This window comes from Macaca thibetana, chromosome 7 (genome assembly GCF_024542745.1).
Source record: "Macaca thibetana thibetana isolate TM-01 chromosome 7, ASM2454274v1, whole genome shotgun sequence".
Taxonomy (NCBI): Eukaryota; Metazoa; Chordata; class Mammalia; order Primates; family Cercopithecidae; genus Macaca; species Macaca thibetana.
Window position 1 is genome coordinate 88,970,256 of NC_065584.1, and position 14,521 is coordinate 88,984,776.

Sequence of the window (14,521 nt, forward strand, 5' to 3'; positions counted from 1 at the left end):
GCATAGTTATTGGAATTTATATTTCTCTACAGTGTTTAGCACTAATCAATACTTAACTCTTTCACCTGAGCAACGTAAGAAACTTACCATAGCTCCATTCCTCTGCCATCTTCTCTCTGTCATCACCTCCTTGAATTGGGATCATTCAAAAATTTAACTCTATATTATTTTTAACAACTTTACATTATGCATCAACAATTATGTGAGCTTCAGTATAAAATCTAACTAATTTCATTGGTCACCATTGTTTCTTTTTTCTTACATCTTTTTGTTATGTGAATTTTTTATTTTACTAGATTTTCTCATCTATTAAATTATTCATTCTCAAAAGATATTTTGAGTGCTTGCTATATGTATGAATGGTTATATAGATAGTAAATTTTCTGAGTCCTTGAAGTCTAAAAATGTCATTATTTTCTCCCTACAAATTTGGCTAGGTTTTGACTTTAAGTTCAAAATAATTTTCACTCGTAATTTTAAAAATCTTACCCCATGGTCTCTGGAATTCAGTGTTGCTGATAAGGGGTGTCTGTTTGTCTCAGGTAAATTTTTTTGCTGTGAAGTCTACTTTATCTGATATTAATATAGCTACTCCTACTTTCCTTTGATTAATGGTTGTATGGTATATATTTTTCCATCTTTTTGCTTTCAACCTGCCTATATTGTTATATTTGAGTTGAGTCTCCTGTAGATAGCATATATTTGGGCCATGTTTTTATTTATTTTTCTTGTATAAAAATTTTATTAGAGAGTGCAGCATAGTAGAAGTTGCCTCTTGGTTTTTTTCTTTTGTTGATAAACAGTATTTTACATATTTATGAGGTACATGTGAATGTTTTCTACATGCATAGAATGTAGAATGATCAAGATATTTGGGGTATCCGTCATCTTGGGTATTTATCATGTCTATGTGTTGGTGACATTTCAAGTCCTCTCTTCTACACTGAAATATTTAATATATTGTTGCTAACTATAGCCCCCCAGTCTGCTGTCAAACGTTAGCAATGTTTTTAGATTCACTTGCCAATCTATTTTAATTACTGTATTTAGATAATTAATATTTAATGTAATTATTGTACATTAGGGGTTAAGTCTGCCATTTTAACTTCTCTCTTCTTTTTTCTCTGTATTTAGTTTCTCTATTTTTTTTTCCGCCTTCCTGTGGGTTACTTGAACACTTTTTAGAATTTCGCTTGGTGTATAATGTTTCTGAGTATATCTTCTTGTATAGCTTTTTTAGTGGCTTCCCTTGGTATTATACACACGTAACTTATCACAATCAATTTTATGGATGTTGTCATTTTACCAGCGTGAGTGAGGTATAGAAGCCTTACCTTCGGCCGGGCGCGGTGGCTCAAGCCTGTAATCCCAGCACTTTGGGAGGCCGAGGCGGGCGGATCACAAGGTCAGGAGATTGAGACCACAGTGAAACCCCGTCTCTACTAAAAATACAAAAAATTAGCCGGGCGCGGTGGCGGGCGCCTGTAGTCCCAGCTACTCAGGAGGCTGAGGCAGGAGAATGGCGGGAACCCGGGAGGCGGAGCTTGCAGTGAGCCGAGATCGCGCCACTGCACTCCAGCCTGGGCAACAGCGTGAGACTCCGTCTCAAAAAAAAAAAAAAAAAAAAAAAAGAAGCCTTACCTTCCTTTATATCCCAATATTCTCTCCCATTTATATTTGTAATATACATACATCTCAAACATACATTCATTTAGAACCACATCAGACAGTGTTGTAATTTTTGCTTCAACCATCAAATGTCATTTAGAAAACTTGAAAGTAAACTTGGTGAATCTGTAGGTTTATATCTCTTGCCAAATTTGGAGAGCATTTAGCCATTATTTCTTTGAGAACTTTTCCAGCCCCCACTTCTTTTTCTTCTCCTTCTTCTTCTTCTTCTTCTTGTTTTATTTATTTATTTATTTATTTATTTATTTATTTATTTATTTATTTTTAAGATGGGTCTCATTCTGTTGCTCAGGCTGGAGTGCAGTGGGGTGATCATAGCACACTGTAACCTCGAACTCCTGGCCACAGGCAATCCTCCTGCCTTGGCCTCCAAAGTGCTGGGATTACAGGTGTGAGCCACCATGCCTGGCCCTTTTTCCTCTCCTCCTGTCCACTCTAGTGACATGAAGTTTAGGTCTTTGTTATAGTCTCGCAAGTCCCTAATACTCTGTTCATATTTAAAAAATTTTTTTTCTTTATGTTGTTCAGATTGGGTAATTCTATGTGTATATTTTTTATTTCCTAGTTCACTCTTTCTTCTGTCCTGTGGGTTCTGTTATTGAGCCCATCCACTGAGCTTTTTGATTATTGTATTTTCAGTTCTAATAATTCTACTTGGTTCCTCTTATATCTTCTATTTCTTTGCTGAGACTTTGGGTTTCTTTATTGAGACTTTCTATTTTTTCATTTGTTTTAGGCATATTTGTAATTGCTCACCTAGGTATTTTTATCATGTCTTCTTTAAAATCTTTATTAATATACAACTAATATATCCTTAAAAGTAATTTTAAAAGGTAAACCTAAAAAAAGGAAGAAAATGAATAAAATGTTTGTCAGATGGTTCCAGCACCCCTGTTTCCTCCATGTCAGCATCGGTGATTGTCTTTCTTTACGCATTTGAGATCTTCCTAGTTGTTCTGGGAATGACATGTGATATTCCTTTGAAACCTGTACATTTTCGCATTATGTTATGAGGCTATACCTGATTTCAGCCTTCTGTTTCAGCTGGCTCTCTCTGGCACTGTTGCTGCAGAGGACAAGGGGTACCATTTCATTATTGCCAGATGTAGGTATGTCCAGGGCCCCCATTCACCCTCTGCTGATACCCAAGGGTGGGAAGGCTCCTCATCAGTGCTGAGTAGGGGCGGGGGGTCCCACTCCCTGTGTGCCTCCCATGACCCCACAGTGCAGGTCCCCTCGTTACTGTGAGCAACAGTGAGGCTTCTGACTCTCCACCAGGCATCCTGACACAACTCCAGGGGAGGGAGCGGACACTTTGTTACTGCTGGGTGTGGTTGGAAGACCAGGCTCATGGCATGGTATCTGCTGGCACCACGCAAGTGGGCCCCTTTTGAGGTTGCTGGGGATAAAAGCCCTGCTTCCTACCTGCTGTTTCCTGCCATGCCCCAGCAGCAGGGTTGGGCGCCTCATTTCATCCTCGCGTGGGTGGAGGTCTAGGCTCGCCACTCAGGCTGTGCTGCCGTAGGTGGGGGTGGTGCCACGGTTCCTTACCGTGGCATTTGGCCTACTTATTGTGTATGGGTTTTTCCATTTGTTCTATTAGCCCTGTCTCCTCAGGTCCCTCTAGTTTGGTTCATATTGCTTTTTAATTGGGTGCCCCTCTTTCTTGGGATTGGTTTTCCTCAAACATGGGCTGCTTCTTGGTTGTCCACCCCTGCATGTGCTCACAGATCCCCATGTGGCTGTGGGTGGTTGTCTGGTCTGACGGCAGGGGTCTTTCTGTGATGTGGAGTGGAGGGGCCTGTTGCTGGATAGCATTTCTGAGAGGGTGCTAGAAAGACTCCCCGCTCCCAGGGCATCATCCTGGTGCTCTGGCCTCGGGACCCTGTCTCACTGCACCAGCCTCAAGATGACTCTGCTGCTGTCCCCACTCAGCCTGGAGGCTGAGGCAGCTGACCTGCCACCCCGGCTCCTTACTCCGAGGCCTGTTTGGGGCTCCTCCCGTCCTTGCACACCTGGCCTGGCACCTTCCGCAGCTCTGGAATCATTCCCCACTCAGATGTCCTCCTGCCAGGACACCGCCTCCTGCTGCCACCTGATGCCCTCCACTTCCGGTCTTTCCTCAGTGCCTCAAGGCAGCTTGTCTGTGCTGATCTCGTTTCCCAGGGCTGGTTCAGATTTGTTCGTTTTAAGTTTTATTCCTAGGGATCCAGGCCCTGAGGAGAGGTAGGCTGCATGCTCAGTCTTCCTCCTGGGTTGGGTGTCCTGAGTCTTTTCACTGTGATGCAGATGGTGACACCTCTTGCCGATTGCTGTTGATTGCCAAGCACTTGTAGTCATCTTTGCATCCAGTTCTTAGTGGGCGTCTGTGCGTTGGACGTTCTCTTGGCCATTTCCCACAAGGGGAGACTAACAGAGAGATGAATTGCCACGTCCGGGTTCACTCAGCTGCCAAGAGGCAGAGCAGAGGCTTGAGCTTAGGCCTGTTGCCCTGAAGCCTGGATTCCACCTTTGCAATCGTAGCCCTCTGATGCTAGGACATAACGGTGACCAGATGAGAACAGCTGCCACCAAGCCCAGTGGCCAGAAACAGAAGCAGAAGGGGAAGCCTTCACAGTGTATAACTGTATTCTTCTTGACTGAATTCTGATTCCTTCCAAGCATATCTTGGCCTCACCTCTTCCTCCCGGCCTAAAAAATTATGATAATGGGAGCAGCACAGGAGGGAGCGAGAGAGGGCAGCAGACATAGCCCCTCTTCTCATTCATCCTTTCTTTGCCCTCTTGCTCCGTTCACCTTTTTGTCTTTTTAATTTTGGCCTGGCACATAGTTCTCCTTATCTCTCTCTCTCTCTCTAATTTTCCTTCCCTCCCAGCCCATCTGCTTCAGGGTGGCATTGGTGGTGGGGGGCTCTCAGACTTGGCTGCCTCCACTGCCATCTCACCTCAAGGTGAGTGCAGGCTGAGCTGCATGGCAAGCCCTTCCTGCTGGGGCCTGCAGAATTGTAAAGGCCCTGGCCAAGCATAGTGGCTCACACTTAAAATCCCTGCACTTTGGGAGGCCATGGCAGGAGGTTCACTTGAGGCCAGGAGTTTGAAACCAGCCTCAACAACATAGTGAGATCCTGTGTCTACAAAAAATTTAAAAATTAGCTAGGCATGGTGGCTCATGCCTGTAATCCCAGCCACTCAGGAGGCTGAGGCAGGAAGGTCTCTTAAGCCTAGATGTTTGAAGCTGCACTGAGCCATGATTGTGGCACTGCACTCCAGCCTGGGCAACAGAGCAAGACTCTAACTCAAAAACAAAACAAAACAAAAAACAAAAACAGTGTGAAGGTCCCTCCTAGAATGCAGGCTGAGGATGTGAGCCCATCCACTGCACCAGGTCCTCCTGGCTTCGTGCCCCATGCGGCATCCTTAGAAAAGCTTGCTGGGGAGCCAGGTGTGCTGGCTTGGCCGGAGTGGAACCTGCTCTCTCAGGGAAGTTTGCAATATACAGGGCAGGTGAGTGGGGCCCTCACCCCTTTAACTTTACCAGGCTTCTACCCTTTAGCAAGTTCCTCACGTGTGCTGATACTTAACAAGATTCAGACACTTTCCTAAGGCAGGAGGGGTGTCATGTGGGACACTGCATTATGGTACAGTTTCCCTGCATTTTTTTTTTTTTTTTTTTTGAAACAGAGTCTCGCTCTGTCGCCCAGGCTGGAGTGTAGTGGCGCGATTTCAGCTCACTGCAAGCTCCCCCTCCCGGGTTCACGCCATTCTCCTGCCTCAGCTTCCCGAGTAGCTGGGACTACAGGCGCCCGCCACCACACTTGGCTAATTTTTTGCATTTTTAGTAGAGACAGTGTTTCACTGTGTTAGCCAGGATGGTCTCGATCTCCTGACTTCGTGATCCGCCCGCCTCAGCCTCCCAAAGTGCTGGGATTACAGGCGTGAGCCACCGTGCCCAGCCTCCCTGCTTTTGAGAAGCATTGCCAGCCCACAGGGCAGGATCCCTGAGGTGGATCCGGAGTAGGCTGCATTTGGGGCCTGCAGCAAGGGAGCAGGGCAGCTGGAGACCGCAGGGAGCCCTCCCACCTGACAAACAGAAAAGCTCCCCAGCTCAGGCCCCCGGACATAGGCGCATCTTTTCAGAGCGTGTTTACCCTGTTTCTGGGAAGGAAAAGTAAACAGCAGCGACCAGATTCCTGTTGGCGTTTTTGCTCCATATTTTGATTGGGGAACTGAATCCTGTTTTTCCTTTCATAAACACAAAAATGTTAAGTACATAACAGCTAAATTAATCCATGCCCATAAATTGGTTAATTATGTTAATTCTGAGTCACAGAATTCAGTCTCATTAGTGTTTCCATTAAGCAGTTTAGGCTTGTGAGCATTTTAAGAGAACAGTTTAAGCTGTAGATTAATCTTCAAAGGTTCCCAGTGCATTTTCAACTGCAAGAGGATTTAAAATGCACTGGGGGGTTTGGGGGGATTTGGTGAATGTTAGGAGCTGGTGCTGTCAGGGAGCGGGGGTTCCCCACTTCCTCGTCCCTCACCTCCCCCCGACACATCCTTATCCAAGGCCCCTGCCTGCTAGATCTGAGCATCCCCAGGCTAAGCAGTAGCCATAGGAAGGAGGAGATGGACAAGAGCTGGCATAGCCCCTTCTGCCCTGTGTCTCCCAGGTGGCCATGCCCTCCCCAGGCTGCCCTCCTGCAGACACAGGCAGAGGATGGGTGAGGCTGGCTCTCGAATGCTGTGGACTGCACAGATCTGGGTTCCCGAGATGGCTGCTGAGAGGCTTTCTTCCTGGGTGTACATAAGAAAGAAGCAAAGAGACAGGAAGAGAGCATGCTAAGTCTTAGAAACAAGCTCCAGGGTGGCCTTTGTTCATGGCGGCGTGAGCGTCTCCTTTTCACCGGCTGTGTCTCCTTCAGAGGTCCATTCAGGACATGGGTTTGCTTTCTTTGCACGTGTGCCTCCTCTGGGGTTCCTTGCCATCCTCATGTGCGGTGCAGATGTACAGGTGCTCCGTCTGGCTCAGAAGCCTGCTGTCCTGTCCTGTGTCCCAAGCTGCCGGCTCTCACTGGCTCCCTGTGAGTGCCTGGGCCATGCACTTCTGTTCTCCAGCCCTCATTCCCTAGTAGGAAGACCATGAAAGGGTCAGCCTAGATGTCAAATCTCTAGATCATGGCTAAGGCTTTTCCAGTTTTATATTGTTCTTTGAAGAATCAACAGGACCCAATTATCAAAGAGAGATCTATTTAAATATATACAATCGTTTTCCTTATTATTTAGGTTTGGCAAGGCCAGCTGATGAGGAGACCACTGCTATGCATTGAAAAGGTGGTTTGTTACAGTTCCCAAGAGGATGTGTCCCAGTACTGCATGCAGGGCCACACAGGGAAGCACTGGGGTCCGTCAGGAGGCAGGAGAGAGGGGAAAACATGGGCCAGAGGCCTTATGATGGATTCTGTAGGAAGGTGTGGGTGAGGCAGAGAAGGCAAGTTCAGAATCAGCTACTTTGAATAATTTCAGCAGACTCAGGGGAATAGGAGCTGTCCCTAGCTGCCTGACACCTGGCCTTGGGTGGTTAGGTTAGGGGAGTAGTGGCTTGGTGTGTGAGAGCCTGTGATGGAGGGGGCTGGGGTGCAGACTCTGGATTAGTTGGCTTGCATGTGAAAAGCACACTCCTGATGGGTAGTTTACTATCCCGAGACACTGGGTAGCCCCTGAAGGAACAGTCTCTCCAGGGTCAGCAAGCCCCAGATGTCAAAGCATCAGATACTGAAAATACAAGAGGAAGGGAAATAGATGGAGCCAGAAGAGAAGATGGGTAATACCGAAGTTATCCCAGATGCAGTACCAGGACCAGGACCTGGGCCTCAACTTAGCTTTTCATTAATCTTCTCAACTGCCTTGGCAGATAGATGTTATAGAAAACATGATTTAAAGAGGCTGAGACTATGGCCCAAGGTCATGCAGAGCCGAGATTACACCCCAGGACTCTCTGACCCCAGCTCTCTTCCCCCTACCATGAGCTGCTCTGTGTCTTGCCAGGGGCCCTACCCTTGCCAGACCACACTGGTCGTGGCCCTTCTCTTGGAGGTTGCTGGTTGAGAGAGCTGGACACCTGTGTCCATGACACAGCTATGGAGATGGGATGCCAGACACATGGACCACAGACTGGGGAAGCCAGTCTTAGTTATCACAGGACCCGACCTGAGACAGACCACATCTCCTGGATCCAGGGCTGCGTGCAGGACATGCCCATAAGGGGCACCGCTGGCTATAGCTGCGTTTCCACTCTAGAAGGAGGTGGAGTGGCTCCATCAGGGCATCAGGAACAGAACAGGAAGTAGGAAGAGATTTGGCTTGGTGATTCCCCGCGGGTCCCCACACACTTGATGTCACAATGGTGAACGTAGATCTGCCTTGACAACTCAGCAGACCACAGGTCCCTGGAGTTCCTAGAACAAGGCTGTCCTGTGGGGGCATAGTTAGCAATTTGAGAGTCGTGTCTATTGTCTTAGGTGATAATGAGGGTTGACAGAAACCTTTTAGGATTGTAGCATTTCTAAATAACTGTTGAAACCTTACTTGGCCCAGAATGGATGCTCATAGAACAGAATGTGCTATAGTTTTACTGAAAAAACAAAACAAAAACAAAACATAATTCTCTATGGACTTACTAAAATAAACCCAGGGCTAATGAGCAAAATGTGTTGGGGAGGCCTATTTGTCACACTCAGGAAGCGACAGTCTAATTTTATTTGCTGCTGTTCATTGCTTCTGCATTGCCATTCATTTGCTGAAGGCAAAATACATTACTTCTCAATAAACAAAAGTGGGCCCGGCATGTCCCGCTCCCTGCCTTCCTCCAGCCATTAACCACCCGGGCAGGAGGGCTGACTTGTATTGATGTGCATGTGTGCGTGCGTGTGTGGGCGTGTGGGTGTGTTCTTCCCATTGCTCTTAATGCTGAGCTTCCTAGAAAGTTTTCAGGGGAAAGGCTGTGTCTCGTGCTGACTGAGGCCAGCTGCATGTTGATAGGTTCACCTTGCCTTATACAAGCCTGCTATTTGGGAAGTCGAGACATACATTAGAAGCAGGAGGCCGGTTCATACCTGTAATCCCAGCACTTTGGGAGGCCGAAATGGGTGGATCACTTGAGGTCAGGAGTTTGAGACCAGCCTGGCCAACATGGTGAAGCCCCATCTCTACTAAAAATAGAAAAATTAGCCAGGCATGGTGGCATGCACCTGTAATCCCAGCTACTCCAGTGGCTGAGGCAAGAGAATCACGAACCTGGGAGGCAAGGTTGCAGTGAGCTGAGATCACGCCACTGCTCTCCAGCCTGGATGACAGAGGGAGATTCTGTCTTGGGAAAAAAAAAAAAAAAATGGAAGCAGGGGAAAGGGAGGAAAGACAGGTCACTATGAAAAAACAGTGGCTTTTTTTTGGTTTTGTTTGTTTGTTTGTTTTTAACTTAATTAAGTGACTTATAAAATCATTCATTTCAGCAAGTTCTCCCAGGGCATTTAAAATATTATTGGGTTTAGGAGATTTTATAGGAATGCATGTATTATTTAAAGCAAGGCAAAGTGGTGTGATTCTTTCCTGGATGGAGCTTCTGTGGGCAGCTGGAATTGTCAGTGCGGGGATTGGTTCCCATAGCACCCCGAGTTCTTCCCTCAAACACAAAGGCACCAGGTTCTCCAAAGCAACCATCTTCCTTCTACTCAACACTCCTCCTGCCTCACACCCACAGACTTGTCCTTAGAGGGCACCGGGCAGGCATGTTCGTTGTGCCACACTGTGCTCTGAACCCAGCATGCCAAAAAGCAGTCTGTTAGCAAGCTGACAATGGGGAGCTCATTGCCATCAATGCCACCAAAACGATTTGCCCAAATCAAGTTTATATCTGACATTTTATAGTAAATGGGCCTTTCTTTTTTCATTAGAGAAATCATTACTGTTTTTCTTCTCCTCGGCATTTCCAGAGAGCCATTCACATTTAAAGCTCATGTTGGAACAGCAGGCTTCTACTGAAAATATTTACCTTTTCTTTTTTGGCAACTTGTCAGTGTTGGGGAAAATAGATGCTTCATTAAAATCTAAGCGCATGATGCTTGCTTTCCCACACATCAGTCAGTCTTCTTCCAAGATGAAAAGCATGGTGAGAGGTGTTGGGAAATCATTCTGGTCATATGTTTTTATGTATTTTTGGATGTCTCCTGGCATCCCGTTCTTCTTGTTCAAAACTAGGCATTTCAACACCTATAACTTATAGAGAGAATCCTAGAATAGGATCAGTTTCACCATTAGAGCATCAGAATTGGTCTTGACCCCCTGTGTGACCAGTGAGGTCTCCTCCCCTGGAGAGTCCATGGCCGAATGTAAGGGCAAAAAGAACCCTGCTGCCATTTCTCCAGCAGTACCGAGACCAGGGCCTCAACTTAGCTTTTCATTAATCTTCTTAACTGCCCCGGTAGATAAATACTGTAGAAAACATGATTTAGAGAGGTTGAGACTATGGCCCAAGGTCATGTAGAAGTGAGATTCCACCCCAGGACTCTCTGACCCCACTTTCTTCTCCCTGCTGTGAGCTGCTCTGTATCTTGCCAGGGGCCATGCTCTTGCCAACCTCTTGCACTGGTCCTGGCCCTGGCCCTTCTCTTGGAGGTTCCCAGCTGAGAGAGCTGGACACTTGGGCCCAGTGTCCCTGACACTGCCATGGAGATGGGATGCCAGGCACATGGACCAAAGGTTTGGGAAACACCCCACTTCATGTCCACCCGACCCCTCCTCTCTATCCAGAAAGGAGGAAGTACAATGAGCTGATGCTCAGCCCATGTGGGCTGGGCCTAGAGGTGGCTCTGCCCTGCCTATAAAAGCGGGGAAGGAACCTTACAATAGATGCCAACAAACCCGGAGAAGGTTGGCCCCTGTTATGACTCCTTTGATCTTCACAGGGAGGTGAGCTCTTGCTCTATTAAAATTAAGAACCTCTGTTTATCAAGAGATACCATAAACACAGTGAGAAGATCAAGCATACACTGGGAGATTTTTATAACCTGTATTACCAACAAAGGATTAATTCTCAGTACAAACAAAATTAAACAATATATCACTTAAGCATATATACAATTGTATTAAACTAGTAGTATTTAAAAAGCAATGGCATGTGAGGTGGGCAGATAACCTGAGGTCAGGAGTTCAAGACCAGCCTGGCCAACATGGTGAAACCCTGTTTCTGCTAAAAAACACAAAACTTAGCCACATGTGGTGGTGGGCGCCTGTAATCCCAGCTACTTGTTTGGCTGAGGCGGGGAGAATCACTTGAACCTGGGAGGCGGAGGTTGCAATGAGCCAAAATGGCGCCACTGCCCTCCAGCCTGGGCAACAGAGTGAGATGCTGTCTCAAAAAAAAAAAAAAAAAAAAAAAAAAAAAAAAAAAGGCAATGGCATGAATAACCCAAAAATTCTGATCATTTTTCTCTGAGAACCGGGGAGTGACAGGGAGGACACAGGAGTAGAGGCCCCCAGTGGGTCATGTTCCTGTTCTTGCATCAGGGGTGGAGGGTTCATGGGTATCCATTTTTTTATTAGGCTTTATAACTAACGTGTATGTGACATACAATCTTTTGTGCTTATCAAGTCATATGTTTTTAGAAAACAAAAAGAAAAACCAATCAGTTATTGTTACTACTTCCATTTTTACAGATGGGAAAACTGAGGCTCGGTGGGGTCAAACTAGCAGCAAACACACACGTTGAATGCTTACTGTGTGCCAGACCCTTTACACGGATCATCCGATTTCATTTGTTTGACATCCCTCTATATATGATAACTATCATCATTGCAGTATGCAGAAGACTAAGGCCTAGCGAGACGGGAGAACTTCAAAGTCACTACCTGGTCACAGTTGTTGGTGAAGGCAAGGTCTTCACTCGTGGCATGCCCTGTCTCCCTCCTGCAGGCTCCGAGGCACACTGTGGGTGACAGCTCCATCTGTGGGCCTCCGCTTGGGAGCAGGCGTCAAGGCATCTAAGTCCACTTGCCCTGTGCTATCTCAGTGCCTGGATACTAGTGGCTTCCCCGGGCCATGCTGCAGCCAGGTCGCTGAGGTAGGAAAGAGAGGAAGGGAAATAGGTGGAGCCAGAAGAGAAGATAGATAACACAGAAGTTAAATTTATTCCTGCTGCTCTTTGTTAAGGCCTTCAAGCTATAAAGAGATGGCTCTTCCCATGACTTCAGCCCCATCCTCAATCACTGCCCATGCCCACTTGGCTGACACTGCCAAATGGCTCTAGCACTGTTGAACTTCTGATGTCTCCTATGCCTCAACCTTGCTATTGCTTTGGTATAAATTTCTCTGACAATGATTTTGAATACAATTTCAGGCTTTTGGAGCAGAAGTTTCCATTAAGCTTGGTGTCCCACCGAAGTGTTAAGGTCAACGTGCTGAGCCCTAGAGTTGTCCTCCCTTTCCCACTACCAGCTACCCTACCTGGCCTCCCAAGAACTGTCTGTGGTGACTCTTGTATTCTCTGTCTTGATTCATGCCTGGGAAAATTCAGCGTATATGTTAAGGGGAAAACCTTAGGGAAACCTGAACCTTCAAAACTGGGTAGAATGAATGGATGGAATGGAAGAATTTACTGCAGCAAAATCATCTTCAAATTCCTTTTAGGTTGGAAGTTTCTTACCCTGGCAAGTCAAGAAGTACATTTAGTTATTTGTTTATAATCCATGTGCTACTGGGTGAAAGATTATAGGACGAGAACCTTTGAAGTATATGTGTTAGGGATCTCTGCCCATCAATTTCCATCAAAAGAGCTTACCCATGATTATCATTTAAGTGGATGGGACAGTAGGATTCCACTCACATAAAATGTTTGTCCCTGAGCGCCCAGGGAGGGTGTTACCTCCAGGGTCTCCTTCCTGTGGCTCTTCTGCATGATTCCTACACCACCTCTTTTAACCTCAGGGAAAAGTCACTATTTTGTTTTTTAAAGTCAATCATATTTAAAGTTTCTGCTTTTGAGTATGCACTACGTGTTGATGTAGATTCTGGGATATAGAACAAACAGGCGCAGACTAGTGTGGGTGAGGTGGGGAACCCCTACTTCAGAAGGTGAACCTCAGAAGGAAGGCTGCCTGGGCCAGCGGTGTGTGCATGGTGGCAGGGAGCTGCAGCCACTAAGCCTTGGAAGAGTCTTTAATGGCACAGGGGAATGCTCTGTATAAAGCTCAGTAGGGGAAAAAAAGGATTTGGAAAGAAGGTGTATGCTAGAGGGCAAAGAAAAAGACTAGAAGAAAATAACCAGCCAGGTGCAGTGGTGTGTACCTGTGGTCCTAGCTGCTTGGGAGGCTGAGGTGGGATGATTGCTTGAGCCTAGGTGTTCGAGGCTGCAGTGAGCTATGATCTGTGTCATTGCATTCCAGCCTGGGTGGCAGAATGAGACCCCATCTCTAAAACGAAAAAAGAAAAGAAAATAGCCAAAATACTTTTGCTTATTTCTCTATTTCCCAAAGTTTGGGCAAGAGCATATACTATTCTTATAATCAGAAGAAGTCCTCTTTTCCATTGCGTCTTAAATAGCTCTAAGATTTAGAATTTGTCTTGATGAAGGCATGGTCATCACACACACAGAGCTGGGCCCCGTGGGTGAGGGGCTCCCAGGGGCCTCTAAGCGGGGAGTTGTGGGTGTCAAGTGGCCGTGAAGAGAGCTGACCCAGGTTCGGGTGGCAAGATTCCCGGAGCCCCAGAGAAGTCAACTTTCTGTATCTACTAGAATCCAGGAAGAGTGTGTCCGTGGCCGTCATTACCCCTCTGCTTCCCCGTTTCATGCTAGGCCTTTCTCAGATGCCTTCTCTGGGGGAGGCACTGTTGTTTGGGCGACTTTCTGGCTGCAGAGGGCAACCAGTGATAAAGGCAGATGCGAAGTATGAGGCAAGAAGTGAGGCCCCTGGCTGGGATGGCAGGCATTGGGAGAGACTTGTGGGAGCCCCTCACCCCTCTCTTTTTGGGGTGCTCTTGAGGAAGCTGGACTCCCCACCTCTAAAGACCCCTCCAGGGAACATAGATCCCAAACCCAAATTGAGATGAGCTGGCCAGCGAAGTCCAAGACCCCAGTCCCTTCCATTATAACCTAGAGTGGAGGCCTCTGTCTTCCAGGTTGAAACCTCATTATTTGGTACATCGTAAGTTGTACGTCAGAGTAGAATTATAAAGGAAAGAGAAACAGATGTGAACTCTCAACAGCTGGGAGAGTTGAAGAGGCTCTGGAGTTCCATTATAGAAATGTGCGTTTTAGCTGGCAGTGGTGTCTCACACCTGTAATCCCAGCACTTTGGGAGTTTGAGGCAGGTGGATCACTTGAGGTCGTGGAACTTTTCGAGACCAGCCTGGCCAACATGGCCAAATCCTGTCTCTATTAAAAATAAAAAAGTTAGCCGGGCATGGTGGTGTGTGCCTGTAGTCCCAGCTACTCGGGAGGCTGAGGCAGGAGAATCACTTGAACCCGGGAGGTGGAGGTTGCTTTGAGCCAAGATTGCACCACTGCCCTCCAGCCTGGGTGACTGAGTGAGACTCTGTCTCAAAGTAATAATTATTATTATTATAATAGTTCTTGTTTTTTAAAATAAGAAACAGAAATATGCATTGTTAGATACCAGCAGGACATCATAGCACTGAGGGAAACTAAACTCTCTCTTTAGGAAGTAGCTTGGTTTCTTTTGTTGCCCTGGCCTGAGTTGTCATTTTAATTCTTTCACATCAGCCAGCATGGAGAAGAGGAGCCAGTTTTGCAAAATGACAGGGAACAGTCCCTGCTGGGGAG

At 46.6% G+C, this 14,521-nt stretch overlaps 1 protein-coding gene across 3 annotated transcripts in view; it reads left to right on the plus strand.

Annotated features, from left to right (window-relative positions):
* The window catches only part of PCSK6 (proprotein convertase subtilisin/kexin type 6), a 187,555-nt gene that overhangs the window by 75,926 nt on the left and 97,108 nt on the right, over positions 1-14,521 (plus strand). The gene's annotated exons all lie outside the window — the stretch shown is intronic.